At 43.7% G+C, this 19,036-nt stretch overlaps 1 long non-coding RNA gene across 2 annotated transcripts in view; it reads right to left on the bottom strand.

Moving 5' to 3' along the window:
- LOC125965177 (uncharacterized) overlaps positions 1-18,784 on the bottom strand; it is a 1,265,679-nt gene extending 1,246,895 nt beyond the window's left edge. The window contains exon 1 of one of the 2 annotated variants that reach the window (XR_007478764.1): positions 18,692-18,784. This is a non-coding gene — a long non-coding RNA (uncharacterized LOC125965177). Of the gene's footprint in view, positions 1-13,958; positions 14,052-18,691 lie in introns of those variants that run through there. The other variant, XR_007478762.1, reaches the window with a different exon arrangement.
- Positions 18,785-19,036: the final 252 nt, after the last annotated feature.

The raw sequence follows: 19,036 nt of genomic DNA, 5'->3' as shown, positions 1-19,036 counted from the left end.
AGATTGAAATGAGCACAGATAAAGTTCCTTAAGCCAAATATGTAATACACAAGAGCTACTCCTTGCTCAACGAAATGGACTCAACACCCCATATTAAACACCTAAGAATGTACCTGACTAGTAAGTATCTTAAAACCTATGGATTGCTATGTCTCCGAAAGAGAATCAAGCATGTGTAGAGGGGCATAAATGCAGCAATGATAGGATTGGAGACATTCGGTGAGCAAATGAAGACCCTTTGAAGTCATATTGCATGGTACCCATTCCACGGGTCTCAACTCTCCAGGTTTAAGGGATTCTTCCTTCAGCTAAATCATGCATGTGGAACCCAGAGTATGATCAACCGTGTGATCGGGAGACGTGTTCCAATATGTCTCAGTTCTCGTCCCCTGGTACTCGGGTAAAACATTCCAGACGCTTTACTAACACTCTCCCGACTTGGAGAGTCAGTGCCTTTAACCTCCTGTTTGGCCCAGTTTGCAATTTCTGCGGAAGATGAACAGGAATAGGGAGAACCAATGAGAGACTAGCTGGAGGTGTCTGGACGGGCAAATTTAACTCTCATTTCCCACCAGGAAGAGGAATTAACCAAAGGCTCAGCGTGCCGAGCCGGAACCAGATTAGGGCCTGAAGCAATCCTGCGGTGTTGCAGCCAGCTCACAAGAAAGCGAGTTAAAGAAAGGAGCTCAGGGGCACTGTAATTCACAAACCTGCAGAGTTATAAATGACAGCTATCGTCCAAAAATATACTGAAGTAAGGCTGCCAAGAGGACTTGAAAGCGGGGCAGAATTGCAGGAAACCGATTTCAGGAGGTAGACTGGAATTGCATTTAAAGCATAGGAAAAGAGGCAGAACGTCCACAATGATGCACTTGGCCAAAAAGTGCGTATGCGTTTTTTCCTGAATATATTCAGGAAAAAAAGCATACGCCGTTTTTGGCCAACCAAGCAAGCTTGCAAAGGATATCTGCACTACAATGAAGTCTCACTTCCCCCCGGTCAAAAGGGCCATCTGAAAAAAGCGTAAAATCCAGAAAGGCAGGACAGGCCATGGAGAACTGGGAGCCTTGTTATGCTGATGGGCGGGATGTAAATTGCCAACAGCTACTTGGGAGAAGTTTATGGTGTTTCCTGAAACATCTAAAAAACAAAGCAACAGAGCCTAGGGCACTTCCACTTATGGTCCTATAGCTTAGGGAAATTAAAATCAAAAAGACACAGCCACCCCAAAGTTTGGGACGGCTCTGTTTACAAGAAAATTGTTTACGGGACAAGTACAATATCACAGAAAGTGAAAAATGGATAAAGAAGTTGTGGTACTTACGTACAATGCAATATCACTCAGCAATGAAATCTATGTCATCAGGCCCGTAGCAGCATTATGAGTGGATTCAGGTATGATGATTCTAACTGAAATAAGTCACACAGAAAAAGAAACTTCATAAGATATCAGTAATACACGGAATGTAAACTTGGCTACACAGGAACTGGATTACAAAAGAGAACAGTGTCTCAATTTAGAAAACCAACTTATGCTTGCTTAAGGGGAAAGGTGAGTTGGGGTGCTGCATAAAACCAGAGATTGAAATGAGCACAGATAAAGTTCCTTAAGCCAAATATGGAATAGACAAGAGCTACTCCTTGCTCAACGAAATGGACTCAACACCCCATATTAAACGCCTAAGAATGTACCTGACTAGTAAGTATCTTAAAACCTATGGATCGCTATGTTTCCGAAAGAGAATCAAGCGTGTGTACAGGGGCATAAACGCAGCAGTGATAGGATTGGAGAGGTTCGGTGAGCAAATGAAGACCCTTTGAAGTCATATTGCATGGTACCCATTCCACGGGTCTCAACTCTCCAGGTTTAAGGGATTCTTCCTTCAACTAAAACATGCATGTGGAACACAGAGTATGATCAACCGTGTGATCGGGAGACATGTTTAATATGTCTAAGTTCTCGTCCCCTGGTACTCGGGTGCAACATTCCAGACGCTTTACTAACACTCTCCCGACTTGGAGAGTCAGTGCCTTTAACCTCCTGTTTGGCCCAGTTTGCAATTTCTGCGGAAGATGAACAGGAATAGGGAGAACCAATGAGAGACTAGCTGGAGTTGTCTGGACGGGCAAATTTAACTCTCATTTCCCACCAGGAAGAGGAATTAACCAAAGGCTCAGCGTGCCGTGCCGGAACCAGATTAGGGCCTGAAGCAATCCTGCGGTGTTGCGGCCAGCTCACAAGAAAGCGAGTTGAAGAAAGGAGCTCAGGGGCACTGTAATTCACAAACCTGCAGAGTTATAAATGAAAGCTATCGTCCAAAAATATACTGAAGTAAAGCTGCCAAGAGGACTTGAAAGCGGGGCAGAATTGCAGGAAACCGATTTCAGGAGGTAGACTGGAATTGCATTTAAAGCATAGGAAAAGAGGCAGAACGTCCACAATGATGCACTTGGCCAAAAAGGGCGTATGCGTTTCTTCATGAATATATTCAGGAAAAAACGCATACGCACTTTTTGGCCAACCAAGCAAGCTTGCAAAGGATATCTGCACTACAATGAAGTCTCACTTCCCCCCGGTCAAAAGGGCCATCTGAAAAAAGTTTAAAATCCAGAAAGGCAGGACAGGCCATGGAGAACTGGGAGCCTTGTTATGCTGATGGGCGGGATGAAAATTGCCAACAGCCACTCGGGAGAAGTGTATGGTGTTTCCTGAAACATCTAAAAAACAAAGCAACAGAGCCTAGGGCACTTCCACTTATGGTCCTATAGCTTAGGGAAATTAAAATCAAAAAGACACAGCCACCCCAAAGTTTGGGACGGCTCTGTTTACAAGAACCTTGTTTACGGTACAAGTACAATATCGCAGAAAGTGAAAAATGGATAAAGAAATTTTGGTACTTACGTACAATGCAATATCACTCAGCAATGAAATCTATGTCATCAGGCCCGTAGCAGCATAATGAGTGGATTCAGGTATGATGATTCTAACTGAAATAAGTCACACAGAAAAAGAAACTTCATAAGATATCACTAATACACGGAATGTAAACTTGGCTACACAGGAACTGGATTACAAAAGAGAACAGGGTCTCAAATTTAGAAAACCAACTTATGCTTGCTTAAGGGGAAAGTTGAGTTGGGGTGCTGCATAAAACCAGAGATTGAAATGAGCACAGATAAAGTTCCTTAAGCCAAATATGTAATACACAAGAGCTACTCCTTGCTCAACGAAATGGACTCAACACCCCATATTAAACGCCTAAGAATGTACCTGACTAGTAAGTATCTTAAAACCTATGGATTGCTATGTCTCCGAAAGAGAATCAAGCATGTGTAGAGGGGCATAAATGCAGCAATGATAGGATTGGAGACATTCGGTGAGCAAATGAAGACCCTTTGAAGTCATATTGCATGGTACCCATTCCACGGGTCTCAACGCTCCAGGTTTAAGGGATTCTTCCTTCAGCTAAATCATGCATGTGGAACCCAGAGTATGATCAACCGTGTGATCGGGAGACGTGTTCAAATATGTCTCAGTTCTCGTCCCCTGGTACTCGGGTAAAACATTCCAGACGCTTTACTAACACTCTCCTGACTTGGAGAGTCAGTGCCTTTAACCTCCTGTTTGGCCCAGTTTGCAATTTCTGCGGAAGATGAACAGGAATAGGGAGAACCAATGAGAGACTAGCTGGAGGTGTCTGGACGGGCAAATTTAACTCTCATTTCCCCCCAGGAAGAGGAATTAACCAAAGGCTCAGCGTGCCGAGCCGGAACCAGATTAGGGCCTGAAGCAATCCTGCGGTGTTGCGGCCAGCTCACAAGAAAGCGAGTTGAAGAAAGGAGCTCAGGGGCACTGTAATTCACAAACCTGCAGAGTTATAAATGACAGCTATCGTCCAAAAATATACTGAAGTAAGGCTGCCAAGAGAACTTGAAAGCGGGCCAGAATTGCAGGAAACCGATTTCAGGAGGTAGACTGGAATTGCATTTAAAGCATAGGAAAAGAGACAGAACGTCCACAATGATGCAATTGGCCGAAAAGGGCGTATGCGTTTCTTCATGAATATATTCAGGAAAAAACGCATACGCCCTTTTTGGCCAACCAAGCAAGCTTGCAAAGGATATCTGCACTACAATGAAGTCTCACTTCCCCCCGGTCAAAAGGGCCATCTGAAAAAAGTGTAAAATCCAGAAAGGCAGGACAGGCCATGGAGAACTGGGAGCCTTGTTATGCTGATGGGCGGGATGAAAATTGTCAACAGCCACTCGGGAGAAGTGTATGGTGTTTCCTGAAACATCTAAAAAACAAAGCAACAGAGCCTAGGGCACTTCCACTTATGGTCCTATAGCTTAGGGAAATTAAAATCAAAAAGACACAGCCACCCCAAAGTTTGGGACGGCTCTGTTTACAAGAACCTTGTTTACGGTACAAGTACAATATCGCAGAAAGTGAAAAATGGATAAAGAAGTTTTGGTACTTACGTACAATGCAATATCACTCAGCAATGAAATCTATGTCATCAGGCCCGTAGCAGCATAATGAGTGGATTCAGGTATGATGATTCTAACTGAAATAAGTCACACAGAAAAAGAAACTTCATAAGATATCACTAATACACGGAATGTAAACTTGGCTACACAGGAACTGGATTACAAAAGAGAACAGGGTCTCAAATTTAGAAAACCAACTTATGCTTGCTTAAGGGGAAAGTTGAGTTGGGGTGCTGCATAAAACCAGAGATTGAAATGAGCACAGATAAAGTTCCTTAAGCCAAATATGTAATACACAAGAGCTACTCCTTGCTCAACGAAATGGACTCAACACCCCATATTAAACGCCTAAGAATGTACCTGACTAGTAAGTATCTTAAAACCTATGGATTGCTATGTCTCCGAAAGAGAATCAAGCATGTGTAGAGGGGCATAAATGCAGCAATGATAGGATTGGAGACATTCGGTGAGCAAATGAAGACCCTTTGAAGTCATATTGCATGGTACCCATTCCACGGGTCTCAACTCTCCAGGTTTCAGGGATTATTCCTTCAGCTAAATCATGCATGTGGAACCCAGAGTATGATCAACCGTGTGATCGGGAGACGTGTTCCAATATGTCTCAGTTCTCGTCCCCTGGTACTCGGGTAAAACATTCCAGACGCTTTACTAACACTCTCCCGACTTGGAGAGTCAGTGCCTTTAACCTCCTGTTTGGCCCAGTTTGCAATTTCTGCGGAAGATGAACAGGAATAGGGAGAACCAATGAGAGACTAGCTGGAGGTGTCTGGACGGGCAAATTTAACTCTCATTTCCCACCAGGAAGAGGAATTAACCAAAGGCTCAGCGTGCCGTGCCGGAACCAGATTAGGGCCTGAAGCAATCCTGCGGTGTTGTGGCCAGCTCACAAGAAAGCGAGTTGAACAAAGGAGCTCAGGGGCACTGTAATTCACAAACCTGCAGAGTTATAAATGAAAGCTATCGTCCAAAAATATACTGAAGTAAAGCTGCCAAGAGGACTTGAAAGCGGGGCAGAATTGCAGGAAACCGATTTCAGGAGGTAGACTGGAATTGCATTTAAAGCATAGGAAAAGAGGCAGAACGTCGACAATGATGCTCTTGGCCAAAAAGGGCGTATGCGTTTTTTCCTGAATATATTCAGGAAAAAACGCATACGCCCTTTTTGGAAAACCAAGCAAGCTTGCAAAGGATATCTGCACTACAATGAATTCTCACTTCCCCCCGGTCAAAAGGGCCATCTGAAATAAGTGTAAAATCCAGAAAGGCAGGACAGGCCATGGAGAACTGGGAGCCTTGTTATGCTGATGGGCGGGATGAAAATTGCCAACAGCCACTCAGGAGAAGTGTATGGTGTTTCCTGAAACATCTAAAAAACAAAGCAACAGAGCCTAGGGCACTTCCACTTATGGCCCTATAGCTTAGGGAAATTAAAATCAAAAAGACACAGCCACCCCAAAGTTTGGGACGGCTCTGTTTACAAGAAACTCGTTTACGGGACAAGTTCAATATCGCAGAAAGTGAAAAATGGATAAAGAAGTTTTGGTACTTAGGTACAACGAAATATCACTCAGCAATGAAATCTATTTCATCAGTCCCGTAGCAGCATAATGAGTGGATTCAGGTATGATGATTCTAACTGAAATAAGTCACACAGAAGAAGAAACTTCATAAGATATCACTAATACACGGAATGTAAACTTGGCTACACAGGAACTGGATTACAAAACAGAACAGGGTCTCAAATTTAGAAAACCAACTTATGCTTGCTTAAGGGGAAAGGTGAGTTGGGGTGCTGCATAAAACCAGAGATTGAAATGAGCACAGATAAAGTTCCTTAAGCCAAATATATAATAGAAAAGAGCTACTCCTTGCTCAACGAAATGGACTCAACACCCCATATTAAACGCCTAAGAATGTACCTGACTAGTAAGTATCTTAAAAGCTATGGATTGCTATGTCTCCGAAAGAGAATCAAGCGTGTGTACAGGGGCATAAACGCAGCAGTGATAGGATTGGAGAGGTTCGGTGAGCAAATGAAGACCCTTTGAAGTCATATTGCATGGTACCCATTCCACGGGTCTCAAATCTCCAGGTTTAAGGGATTCTTCCTTCAGCTGAAACATGCATGTGGGACCCAGAGTATGATCAACCGTGTGATCGGGAGACGTGTTCCAATATGTCTCAGTTCTCGTCCCCTGGTACTCGGGTGCAACATTCCAGATGCTTTACTGACACTCTCCCGACTTGGAGAGTCAGTGCCTTTAACCTCCTGTTTGGCCCAGTTTGCAATTTCTGTGGAAGATGAACAGGAATAGGGAGAACCAATAAGAGACTAGCTGGAGGTGTCTGGACGGGCAAATTTAACTCTCATTTCCCACCAGGAAGAGGAATTAACCAAAGGCTCAGCGTGCCGTGCCGGAACCAGATTAGGGCCTGAAGCAATCTTGCGGTGTTGCGGCCATCTCACAAGAAAGCGAGTTGAAGAAAGGAACTCAGGGGCACTGTAATTCACAAACCTGCAGAGTTATAAAAGACAGCTATCGTCCAAAAATATACTGAAGTAAGGCTGCCAAGAGGACTTGAAAGTGGGGCAGAATTGCAGGAAACCGATTTCAGGAGGTAGACTGGAATTGCATTTAAAGCATAGGAAAAGAGGCAGAACGTCGACAATGATGCACTTGGCCAAAAAGGGCGTATGCGTTTTTTCCTGAATATATTCAGGAAAAAACGCATACGCCCTTTTTGGCCAACCAAGCAAGCTTGCAAAGGAAATCTGCACTACAATGAAGTCTCACTTCCCCGTGGTCAAAAGGGCCATCTGAAAAAAGTATAAAATCCAGAAAGGCAGGACAGGCCATTGAGAACTGGGAGCCTTGTTATGCTGATGGGCGGGATATAAATTGCCAACAGCCACTCGGGAGAAGTGTATGGTGTTTCCTGAAACATCTAAAAAACAAAGCAACAGAGCCTAGCGCACTTCCACTTATGGTACTATAGCTTAGGGAAATAAAATTCGAAACACACAGCCACCCCAAAGTTTGGGACGGCTCTGTTTACAAGAAACTCGTTTACGGAACAAGTTCAATATCGCAGAAAGTGAAAAATGGATAAAGAAGTTGTGGTACTTATGTACAATGCAATATCACTCAGCAATGAAATCTATGTCATCAGGCCCGTAGCAGCATAATGAGTGGATTCAGGTATGATGATTCTAACTGAAATAAGTCACAAGAAAAAGAAACATCATAAGATATCACTAATACACAGAATGTAAACTTGGCTACACAGGAACTGGATTACAAAACACAACAGGGTCTCAAATTTAGAAAACCAACTTATGCTTGCTTAAGGGGAAAGGTGATTTGGGGTGCTGCATAAAACCAGAGATTGAAATGAGCACAGATAAAGTTCCTTAAGCCAAATATGTAATACACAAGAGCTACTCCTTGCTCAACGAAATGGACTCAACACCCCATATTAAACGCCTAAGTATGTAGCTGACTAGAAAGTATCTTAAAAGATATGGATTGCTATGTCTCCGAAAGAGAATCAAGCGTGTGTACAGGGGCATAAACGCAGCAGTGATAGGATTGGAGGGGTTCAGTGAGCAAATGAAGACCCTTTGAAGTCATATTGCGTGGTACCCATTCCACGGGTCTCAACTCTCCAGGTTTAAGGGATTCTTCCTTCAGCTAAAACATGCATGTGGAACCCAGAGTATGATCAACCGTGTGATCAGGAGACATCTTCCAATATGGCTCAGTTCTCGTCCCCTGGTACTCGGGTGCAACATTCCAGATGCTTTACTAACTCTCTCCCAACTTGGAGAGTCAGTGCCTTTAAACTCCTGTTTGGCCCAGTTTGCAAATTCCGCGGAAGATGAACAGGAATAGGGAGAACCAATGAGAGACTAGCTGGAGGTGTCTGGATGTGCAAATTTAACTCTCATTTCCCACCAGGAAGAGGAATTAACCAAAGGCTCAGCGTGCCGTGCCGGAACCAGATTAGGGCCTGAAGCAATCCTGCGGTGTTGCGGCCTGCTCACAAGAAAGCGAGTTGAAGAAACGAGCTCAGGGGCACTGTAATTCACAAACCTGCAGAGTTATAAATGACAGCTATCGTCCAAAAATATACTGAAGTAAGGCTGCCAAGAGGACTTGAAAGCGGGGCAGAATTGCAGGAAACCGATTTCAGGAGGTAGACTGGAATTGCATTTAAAGCATAGGAAAAGAGGCAGAACGTCCACAACGATGCACTTGGCCAAAAAGGGCGTATGCGTTTTTTCCTGAATATATTCAGGAAAAAACGCATACGCTCTTTTTGGCCAACCAAGCAAGCTTGCAAAGGAAATCTGCACTACAATGAAGTCTCACTTCCCCCCGGTCAAAAGGGCCATCTGAAAAAAGTGTAAAATCCAGAAAGGCAGGACAGGCCATGGAGAACTGGGAGCCTCGTTTTGCTGATGGGCGGGATGTATATTGCCAACAGCCACTCGGGAGAAGTGTATGGTGTTTCCTGAAACATCTAAATAACAAAGCAACAGAGCCTAGGGCACTTCCACTTATGGCCCTATAGCTTAGGGAAATTAAAATCAAAAAGACACAGCCACCCCAAAGTTTGGGACGGCTCTGTTTACAAAAACCTCGTTTACGGGACAAGTTCAATATCGCAGAAAGTGAAAAATGGATAAAGAAGTTGTGGTACTTACGTACAATGCAATATCACTCAGCAATGAAATCTATGTCATCAGGCCCGTAGCAGCATAATGAGTGGATTCAGGTATGATGATTCTATCTGAAATAAGTCACACAGAAAAGAAACATCATAAGATATCACTAATACACGGAATGGAAACTTGGCTACACAGGAACTGGATTACAAAACAGAACAGGGCCTCAAATTTAGAAAACCAACTTATGCTTGCTTAAGGGGAAAGGTGAGTTGGGGTGCTGCATAAAACCAGAGATTGAAATGATCACAGATAAAGTTCTTTAAGCCAAATATGTAATAGACAAGAGCTACTCCTTGCTCAACGAAATGTACTCAACACCCCATATTAAACGCGTAAGAATGTACCTGACTAGTAAGTATCTTAAAACCTATGGATTGCTATGTCTCCGAAAGAGAATCAAGCGTGTGTACAGGGTCATAAACGCAGCAGTGATAGGATTGGAGAGGTTCGGTGAGCAAACGAAGACCCTTTGAAGTCGTATTGCATGGTACTCATTCCACGGGTCTCAACTCTCCAGGTTTAAGGGATTCTTCCTTCAGCTGAAACATGCATGTGGAACCCAGAGTATGATCAACCGTGTGATCAGGAGACGTGTTCAAATATGTCTCAGTTTTCGTCCCCTGGTACTCGGGTGCAACATTCCAGACACTTTACTAACACTCTCCTGACTTGGAGAGTCAGTGCCTTTAACCTCCTATTTGGCCCAGTTTGCAATTTCTGCGGAAGATGAACAGGAATAGGGAGGACCAATGAGAGACTAGCTGGAGGTGTCTGGACGGGCAAATTTAACTCTCATTTCCCACCAGGAAGAGGAATTAACCAAAGGCTCAGCGTGCCGTGCCGGAATCAGATTAGGGCCTGAAGCAATCTTGCAGTGTTGCGGCCAGCTCACAAGAAAGCGAGTTGAAGAAAGGAGCTCAGGGACACTGTAATTCACAATCCTGCAGAGTTATAAATAACAGCTATCGTCCAAAAATATACTGAAGTAAGGCTGCCAAGAGGAGTTGAAAGTGGGGCAGAATTGCAGGAAACCGATTTCAGAAGGTAGAGTGGAATTGCATTTAAAGCATAGGAAAAGAGGCAGAACGTAGACAATGATGCACTTGGCCAAAAGGGGCGTATGAGTTTTTTCCTGAATATATTCAGAAAAAAACGCATACGCCCTTTTTGGCCAACCAAGGATGCTTGCAAAGGAAATCTGCACTAAAATGAAGTCTCACTTCCCCCCGGTCAAAAGGGCCATCTGAAAAAAGTGTAATATCCAGAAAGGCAGGACAGGCCATGGAGAACTGGGAGCCTTGTTATGCTGATGGGCGGGATGTAAATTGCCAACAGCCACTCGGGAGAAGTGTATGGTGTTTCCTGAAACATCTGAAAAACAAAGCAACAGAGCCTAGGGCACTTCTACTTATGGCCCTATAGCTTAAGGAAATTAAAATCAAAAAGACACAGCCACCCCAAAGTTTGGGACGGCTCTGTTTACAAGAACCTTGTTTATGGTACAAGTACAATATCGCAGAAAGTGAAAAATGGATAAAGAAGTTGTGGTACTTACGTACAATGTAATATCACTCAGCAATGAAATCTATGTCATCAGGCCCGTAGCAGCATAATGAGTGGATTCAGGTATGATGATTCTAACTGAAATAAGTCACACAGAAAAAGAAACATCATAAGATATCACTAATACACGGAATGTAAACTTGGCTACACAGGAACTGGATTACAAAACAGAACAGGTTCTCAAATTCAGAAAACCAACTTATGCTTGCTTAAGGGGAAAGGTGAGTTGGGGTGCTGCATAAAACCAGAGATTGAAATGAGCACAGATAAAGTTCCTTAAGCCAAATATGTAATAGACAAGAGCTACTCCTTGCTCAACGAAATGGACTCAACACCCCATATTAAACGCCTAAGAATGTACCTGACTAGTAAGTATCTTAAAAGCTATGGATTGCTATGTCTCCGAAAGAGAATCAAGCGTGTGTACAGGGGCACAAACGCAGCAGTGATAGGATTGGAGAGGTTTGGTGAGCAAATGAAGACCCTTTGAAGTCATATTGCATGGTACCCATTCCACGGTCTCAACGCTCCAGGTTTAAGGGATTCTTCCTTCAGGTAAATCATTCATGTGGAACCCAGAGTATGATCAACCGTGTGATCGGGAGACGTGTTCCAATATGTCTCAGTTCTCGTCCCCTGGTACTCGGGTGCAACATTCCAGACACTTTACTAACACTCTCCCGACTTGGAGAGTCAGTGCCTTTAACCTCCTGTTTGGCCCAGTTTGCAATTTCTGCGGAAGATGAACAGGAATAAGGAGAACCAATGAGAGACTAGCTGGAGGTGTCTGGACGGGCAAATTTAACTCTCATTTCCCACCAGGAAGAGGAATTAACCAAAGGCTCAGCGTGCCGTGCCGGAACCAGATTAGGGCCTGAAGCAATCCTGCGGTGTTGCGGCCAGCTCACAAGAAAGCGAGTTGAAGAAAGGAGCTCAGGGGCACTGTAATTCACAAACCTGCAGAGTTATAAATGACAGGTATCGTCCAAAAATATACTGAAGTAAGGCTGCCAAGAGGACTTGAATGCGGGCCAGAATTGCAGGAAACCGATTTCAGAATGTAGACTGGAATTGCATTTAAAGCATAGGAAAAGAGGCAGAACGTCCAAAATGATGCACTTGGCCAAAAAGGGCGTATGCGTTTTTTCCTGAATATATTCAGGAAAAAACGCATACGCCCTTTTTGGCCAACCAAGCAAGCTTGCAAAGGAAATCTGCACTACAATGAAGTCTCACTTCCCCCTGGTCAAAAGGGCCATGTGAAAAAAGTGTAAAATCCAGAAAGGCAGGACAGGCCATGGAGAACTGGGAGACTTGTTATGCTGATGGGCGGGATGTAAATTGCCAACAGCCACTGGGGAGAAGTGTATGGTGTTTCCTGAAACATCTAAAAAACAAAGAAACAGAGCCTAGGGCACTTCCACTTATGGCCCTATAGCTTAGGGAAATTAAAATAAAAAAGACACAGCCACCCCAAAGTTTGGGACGGCTCTGTTTACAAGAAACTCGTTTACGGGACAAGTTCAATATCGCAGAAAGTGAAAAATGGATAAAGCAGTTGTGGTACTTACGTACAATGCAATATCACTCAGCAATGAAATCTATGTCATCAGGCCCATAGCAGCATAATGAGTGGATTCAGGTATGATGATTCTAACTGAAATAAGTCACACAGAAAAAGAAACATCATAAGATATCACTAATACACGGAATGTAAACTTGGCTACACAGGAACTGGATTACAAAACAGAACAGGGTCTCAAATTTAGAAAACCAACTTATGCTTGCTTAAGGGGAAACGTGAGTTGGGGTGCTGCATAAAAACAGAGATTGAAATGAGCACAGATAAAGTTCCTTAAGCCAAATATGTAATACACAAGAGCTACTCCTTGCTCAACGAAATGGACTCAACACCCCATATTAAATGCCTAAGAATGTACCTGACTAGTAAGTATCTTAAAACCTATGGATCACTATGTCTCGAAAAGAGAATCAAGCGTGTGTACAAGGGGCATAAATGCAGCAGTGATAGGATTGGAGAGGTTTGGTGAGCAAATGAAGACCCTTTGAAGTCATATTGCATGGTACCCATTCCATGGGACTCAACTCTCCAGGTTTAAGGGATTCTTCCTTCAGCTAAAACATGCATGTGGAACCCAGAGTATGATCACCGTGTGATCGGGAGACGTGTTCCAATATGTCTCAGTTCTCGTCCCCTGGTACTCGGGTGCAACATTCCAGACGCTTTACTAACACTCTCCCGACTTGCAGAGTCAGTGCCTTTAACCTCCTGTTTGGTCCAGTTTGCAATTTCTGCGGAAGATGAACAGGAATAAGGAGAACCAATGAGAGATTAGCTGGAGGTGTCTGGACGGGCAAATTTAACTCTCATTTCCCACCAGGAAGAGGAATTAACCAAAGGCTCAGCGTGCCGTGCCGGAACCAGATTAGAGGCTGAAGCAACCCTGCGGTGTTGCGGCCAGCTCACAAGAAAGCGAGTTGAAGAAAGGAGCTCAGGGGCACTGTAATTCACAAACCTGCAGAGTTATAAATGACAGCTATCGTCCAAAAATATACTGAAGTAAGGCTGCCAAGAGGACTTGAAAGCGGGCCAGAATTGCAGGAAACCGATTTCAGGACGTAGACTGGAATTGCATTTAAAGCATAGGAAAAGAGGCAGAACGTCGACAATGATGCACTTGGCCAAAAAGTGCGTATGCGTTTTTTCTTGAATATATTCAGGAAAAAACGCATACGCTCTTTTTGGCCAACCAAGCAAGCTTGCAAAGGAAATCTGCACTACAATGAAGTCTCACTTCCCCCCGGTCAAAAGGGCCATCTGAAAAAAGTGTAAAATCCAGAAAGTCAGGACAGGCCATGGAGAACTGGGAGCCTTGTTATGCTGATGGGCGGGATGTAAATTGCCAACAGCCACTTGGGAGAAGTGTATGGTGTTTCCTGAAACATCTGAGAAACAAAGCAACAGAGCTTAGGGCACTTCCACTTATGGCCCTAAAGCTTAGGGAAATTAAAATCAAAAAGACACAGCCACCCCTATGTTTGGGACGGCTCTGTTTAGAAGAAACTCGTTTAAGGGACTAGTTCAATATTGCAGAAAGTGAAAAATGGATAAAGAAGTTGTGGTACTAACGTACAATGCAATATCACTCAGCAATGAAATCTATGCCATCAGGCCCGTAGCAGCATAATGAGTGGATTCAGGTATGATGATTCTAACTGAAATAAGTCACACAGAAAAAAAACATCTTAAGATATCACTAATACACGGAATGTAAACTTGGCTACTCAGGAACTGGATTACAAAAGAGAACAGGGTCTCAAATTTAGAAAACCAACTTATGCTTGCTTAAGGGGAAAGGTGAGTTGGCGTGCTGCATAAAACCAGAGATTGAAATGAGCACAGATAAAGTTCCTTAAGCCAAATATGTAATACACAAGAGCTACTCCTTGCTCAACGAAATGGACTCAACACCCCATATTAAATGCCTAAGAATGTAGCTGACTAGAAAGTATCTTAAAAGATATGGATTGCTATGTCTCCGAAAGAGAATCAAGCGTGTGTACAGGGGCATAAACGCAGCAGTGATAGGATTGGAGGGGTTCAGTGAGCAAATGAAGACCCTTTGAAGTCATATTGCGTGGTACCCATTCCACGGGTCTCAACTCTCCAGGTTTAAGGGATTCTTCCTTCAGCTAAAACATGCATGTGGAACCCAGAGTATGATCAACCGTGTGATCAGGAGACATGTTCCAATATGGCTCAGTTCTCGTCCCCTGGTACTCGGGTGCAACATTCCAGACGCTTTACTAACTCTCTCCCAACTTGGAGAGTCAGTGCCTTTAAACTCCTGTTTGGCCCAGTTTGCAAATTCCGCGGAAGATGAACAGGAATAGGGAGAACCAATGAGAGACTAGCTGGAGGTGTCTGGACGTGCAAATTTAACTCTCATTTCCCACCAGGAAGAGGAATTAACCAAAGGCTCAGCGTGCCGTGCCGGAACCAGATTAAGGCCTGAAGCAATCCTGCGGTGTTGCGGCCAGCTCACAAGAAAGCGAGTTGAAGAAAGGAGCTCAGGGGCACTGTAATTCACAAACCTGCAGAGTTATAAATGACAGCTATCGTCCAAAATATACTGAAGTAAGGCTGCCAAGAGGACTTGAAAGCGGGGCAGAATTGCAGGAAACCGATTTCAGGAGGTAGACTGGAATTGCATTTAAAGCATAGGAAAAGCGGCAGAACGTCCACAATGATGCACTTGGCCAAAAAGTGCGTATGCATTTTTTCCTGAATATATTCAGGAAAAAACGCATACACCCTTTTTGGCCAACCAAGCAAGCTTGCAAAGGAAATCTGCACTACAGTGAAGTCTCACTTCCCCACGGTCAAAAGGGCCATCTGAAAAAAGTGTAAAATCCAGAAAGGCAGGACAGGCCATGGAGAACTGGGAGCCTTGTTATGCTGATGGGCGGGATGTAAATTGCCAACAGCCACTCGGGAGAAGTGTATGGTGTTTCCTGAAACATCTAAAAAACAAAGCAACAGAGCCTAGGGCACTTCCACTTATGGTCCTATAGCTTAGGGAAATTAAAATCAAAAAGACACAGCCACCCCAAACTTTGGGACGGCTCTGTTTACAAGAAACTCGTTTACGGGACAAGTTCAATATCGCAGAAAGTGAAAAATGGATAAAGAAGTTGTGGTACTTACGTACAATCTAATATCACTCAGCAATGAAATCTATCTCAACAGGCCAATAGCAGCATAATGAGTGGATTCATGTATGATGATTCTAACTGAAATAAGTCACACAGAAAAAGAAACATCATAAGATATCACTAATACACAGAATGTAAACTTGGCTACACAGGAACTGGATTACAAAACACAACAGGGTCTCAAATTTAGAAAACCAACTTATGCTTGCTTAAGGGGAAAGGTGAGTTGGGGTGCTGCATAAAACCAGAGATTGAAATGAGCACAAATAAAGTTCCTTAAGCCAAATATGGAATAGACAAGAGCTACTCCTTGCTCAACGAAATGGACTGAAACCCCATATTAAACGCCTAAGTATGTACCTGACTAGTAAGTATCTTAAAACCTATGGATCGCTATGTCTGTGAAAGAGAATCAAGCATGTGTACAGGGGCATAAACGCAGCAGTGATAGGATTGGAGAGGTTCGGTGAGCAAAGGAAGACCCTTTGAAGTCATATTGCATGGTACCCATTCCACGGGTCTCAACTCTCCAGGTTTAAGGGATTCTTCCTTCAGCTAAATCATGCATGTGGAACCCAGAGTATGATCAACCGTGTGATCGGGAGACATGTTCCAATATGTCTCAGTTCTCGTCCCCTGGTACTCGGGTGCAACATTCCAGACACTTTACTAACACTCTCCCGACTTGGCGAGTCAGGGCCTTTAACCTCCTGTTTGGCCCAGTTTGCAATTTCTGCGGAAGAAGAACAGGAATAGGGAGAACCAATGAGAGACCAGCTGGAGGTGTCTGGACGGGCAAATTTAACTCTCATTTCCCACCAGGAAGAGGAATTAACCAAAGGCTCAGTGTGCCGTGCCGGAACCAGATTAGGGCCTGAATCAATCCTGCGGTGTTGCGGCCAGCTGACAAGAAATCGAGTTGAAGAAAGGAACTCAGTGGCACTGAATTCACAAACCTGCAGAGTTATAAATGACAGCTTTCGTCCAAAAATATACTGAAGTAAGGCTGCCAAGAGGACTTGAAAGCGGGGTAGAATTGCAGGAAACCGATTTCAGGAGGTAGACTGGAATTGCACTTAAATCATAGGAAAAGAGGCAAAACGTCCACAATGATGCACTTGGCCAAAAAGGGCGTATGTGTTTTTTCCTGAATATATTCAGGAAAAAACGCATACGCCCTTTTTGGCCAACCAAGCAAGCTTGCAAGGGAAATCTGCACTACAATGAAGTCTCACTTCCCCCCGGTGAAAAGGGCCAACTGAAAAAAGTGTAAAATCCAGAAAGGCAGGACAGGCCATGGAGAACTGGGAGCCTTGTTATGCTGATGGGCGGGATGTATATTGCCAACAGCCACTCGGGAGAAGTGTATGGTGTTTCCTGAAACACCTAAAATCAAAGCAACAGAGCCTAAGGCACTGCCACTTATGGCCCTATAGCTTAGGGAAATTAAAATCAAAAAGACACAGCCACCCCAAAGTTTGGGACGGCTCTGTTTACAAGAAACTCATTTACGGGACAAGTTCAATATCACAGAAAGTGAAAAATGGATAAAGAAGTTGTGGTACTTACGTACAATGCAATATCACTCAGCAATGAAATCTATGTCCTCAGGCCCGTAGCAGCATAATGAGTGGATTCACGTATGCTGATTCTAACTGAAATAAGTCACACAGAAAAAGAAACATCATAAGATATCACTAATACACGGAATGTAAACTTGGCTACACAGGAACTGGATTACAAAAGAGAACAGGGTCTCAAATTTAGAAAACCAACTTATGCTTGCTTAAGGGGAAAGGTGAGTTGGGGTGCTGCATAAAACCAGAGATTGAAATGAGCACAGATAAAGTTCCTTAAGCCAAATATGTAATACACAAGAGCTACTCCTTGCTCAACGAAATGGACTCAACACCCCATATTAAACGCCTAAGAATGTACCTGACTAGTAAGTATCTTAAAACCTATGGATCACTATGTCTCCGAAAGAGAATCAAGCGTGTGTACAGGGGCATAAACGCAGCAGTGATAGGATTGGAGAGGTTCGGTGAGCAAGTGAAGACCCTTTGAAGTCATATTGCATGGTACCCATTCCACGGGTCTCAACTCTCCAGGTTTAAGGGATTCTTCCTTCAGCTAAATCTTGCATGTGGAACCCAGAGTATGATCAACCGTGTGATCGGGAGACGTGTTCCAATATGTCTTAGTTCTCGTCCCCTGGTACTCGGGTGCAACATTCCAGACGCTTTACTAACACTCTCCCGACTTGGAGAGTCAGTGCCTTTAACCTCCTGTTTGGCCCAGTTTGCAATTTCTGCGGAAGATGAACAGGAATAAGGAGAACCAATGAGAGACTAGCTGGAGGTGTCTGGACGGGCAAATTTAACTCATTTCCCACCAGGAAGAGGAATTAACAAAAGGCTCAGCGTGCCGTGCCGGAACCAGATTAGAGGCTGAAGCAACCCTGCGGTGTTGCGGCCAGCTCACAAGAAAGCGAGTTGAAGAAAGGAGCTCAGGGGCACTGTAATTCACAAACCTGCAGAGTTATAAATGACAGCTATCGTCCAAAAATATACTGAAGTAAGGCTGCCAAGAGGACTTGAAAGCGGGCCAGAATTGCAGGAAACCGATTTCAGGAGGTAGACTGGAATTGCATTTAAAGCATAGGAAAAGAGGCAGAACGTCGACAATGATGCACTTGGCCAAAAAGTGCGTATGCGTTTTTTCTTGAATATATTCAGGAAAAAATGCATACGCCCTTTTTGGCCAACCAAGCAAGCTTGCAAAGGAAATCTGCACTACAATGAAGTCTCACTTCCCCCAGGTCAAAAGGGCCATCTGAAAAAAGTGTAAAATCCAGAAAGTCAGGACAGGCCATGGAGAACTGGGAGCCTTGTTATGCTGATGGGCGGGATGTAAATTGCCAACAGCCACTTGGGAGAAGTGTATGGTGTTTCCTGAAACATCTGAGAAACAAAGCAACAGAGCTTAGGGCACTTCCACTTATGGCCCTAAAGCTTAGGGAAATTAAAATCAAAAAGACACAGCCACCCCTATGTTTGGGACGGCTCTGTTTAGAAGAAACTCGTTTAAGGGACTAGTTCAATATTGCAGAAAGTGAAAAATGGATAAAGAAGTTGTGGTACTAACGTACAATGCAATATCACTCAGCAATGAAATCTATGCCATCAGGCCCGTAGCAGCATAATGAGTGGATTCAGGTATGATGATTCTAACTGAAATAAGTCACACAGAAAAAAAACATCTTAAGATATCACTAATACACGGAATGTAAACTTGGCTACTCAGGAACTGGATTACAAAAGAGAACAGGGTCTCAAATTTAGAAAACCAACTTATGCTTGCTTAAGGGGAAAGGTGAGTTGGCGTGCTGCATAAAACCAGAGATTGAAAAGAGCACAGATAAAGTTCCTTAAGCCAAATATGTAATAGACAAGAGCTACTCCTTGCTCAAAGAAATGGACTCAACACCCC

The sequence above is a fragment of the Orcinus orca genome, chromosome 8 (assembly GCF_937001465.1).
Source record: "Orcinus orca chromosome 8, mOrcOrc1.1, whole genome shotgun sequence".
Classification (NCBI taxonomy): domain Eukaryota; kingdom Metazoa; phylum Chordata; class Mammalia; order Artiodactyla; family Delphinidae; genus Orcinus; species Orcinus orca.
The sequence above is the reverse complement of the archived record's forward strand: the minus strand, read 5'-3'. Positions and strand labels throughout refer to the sequence as shown.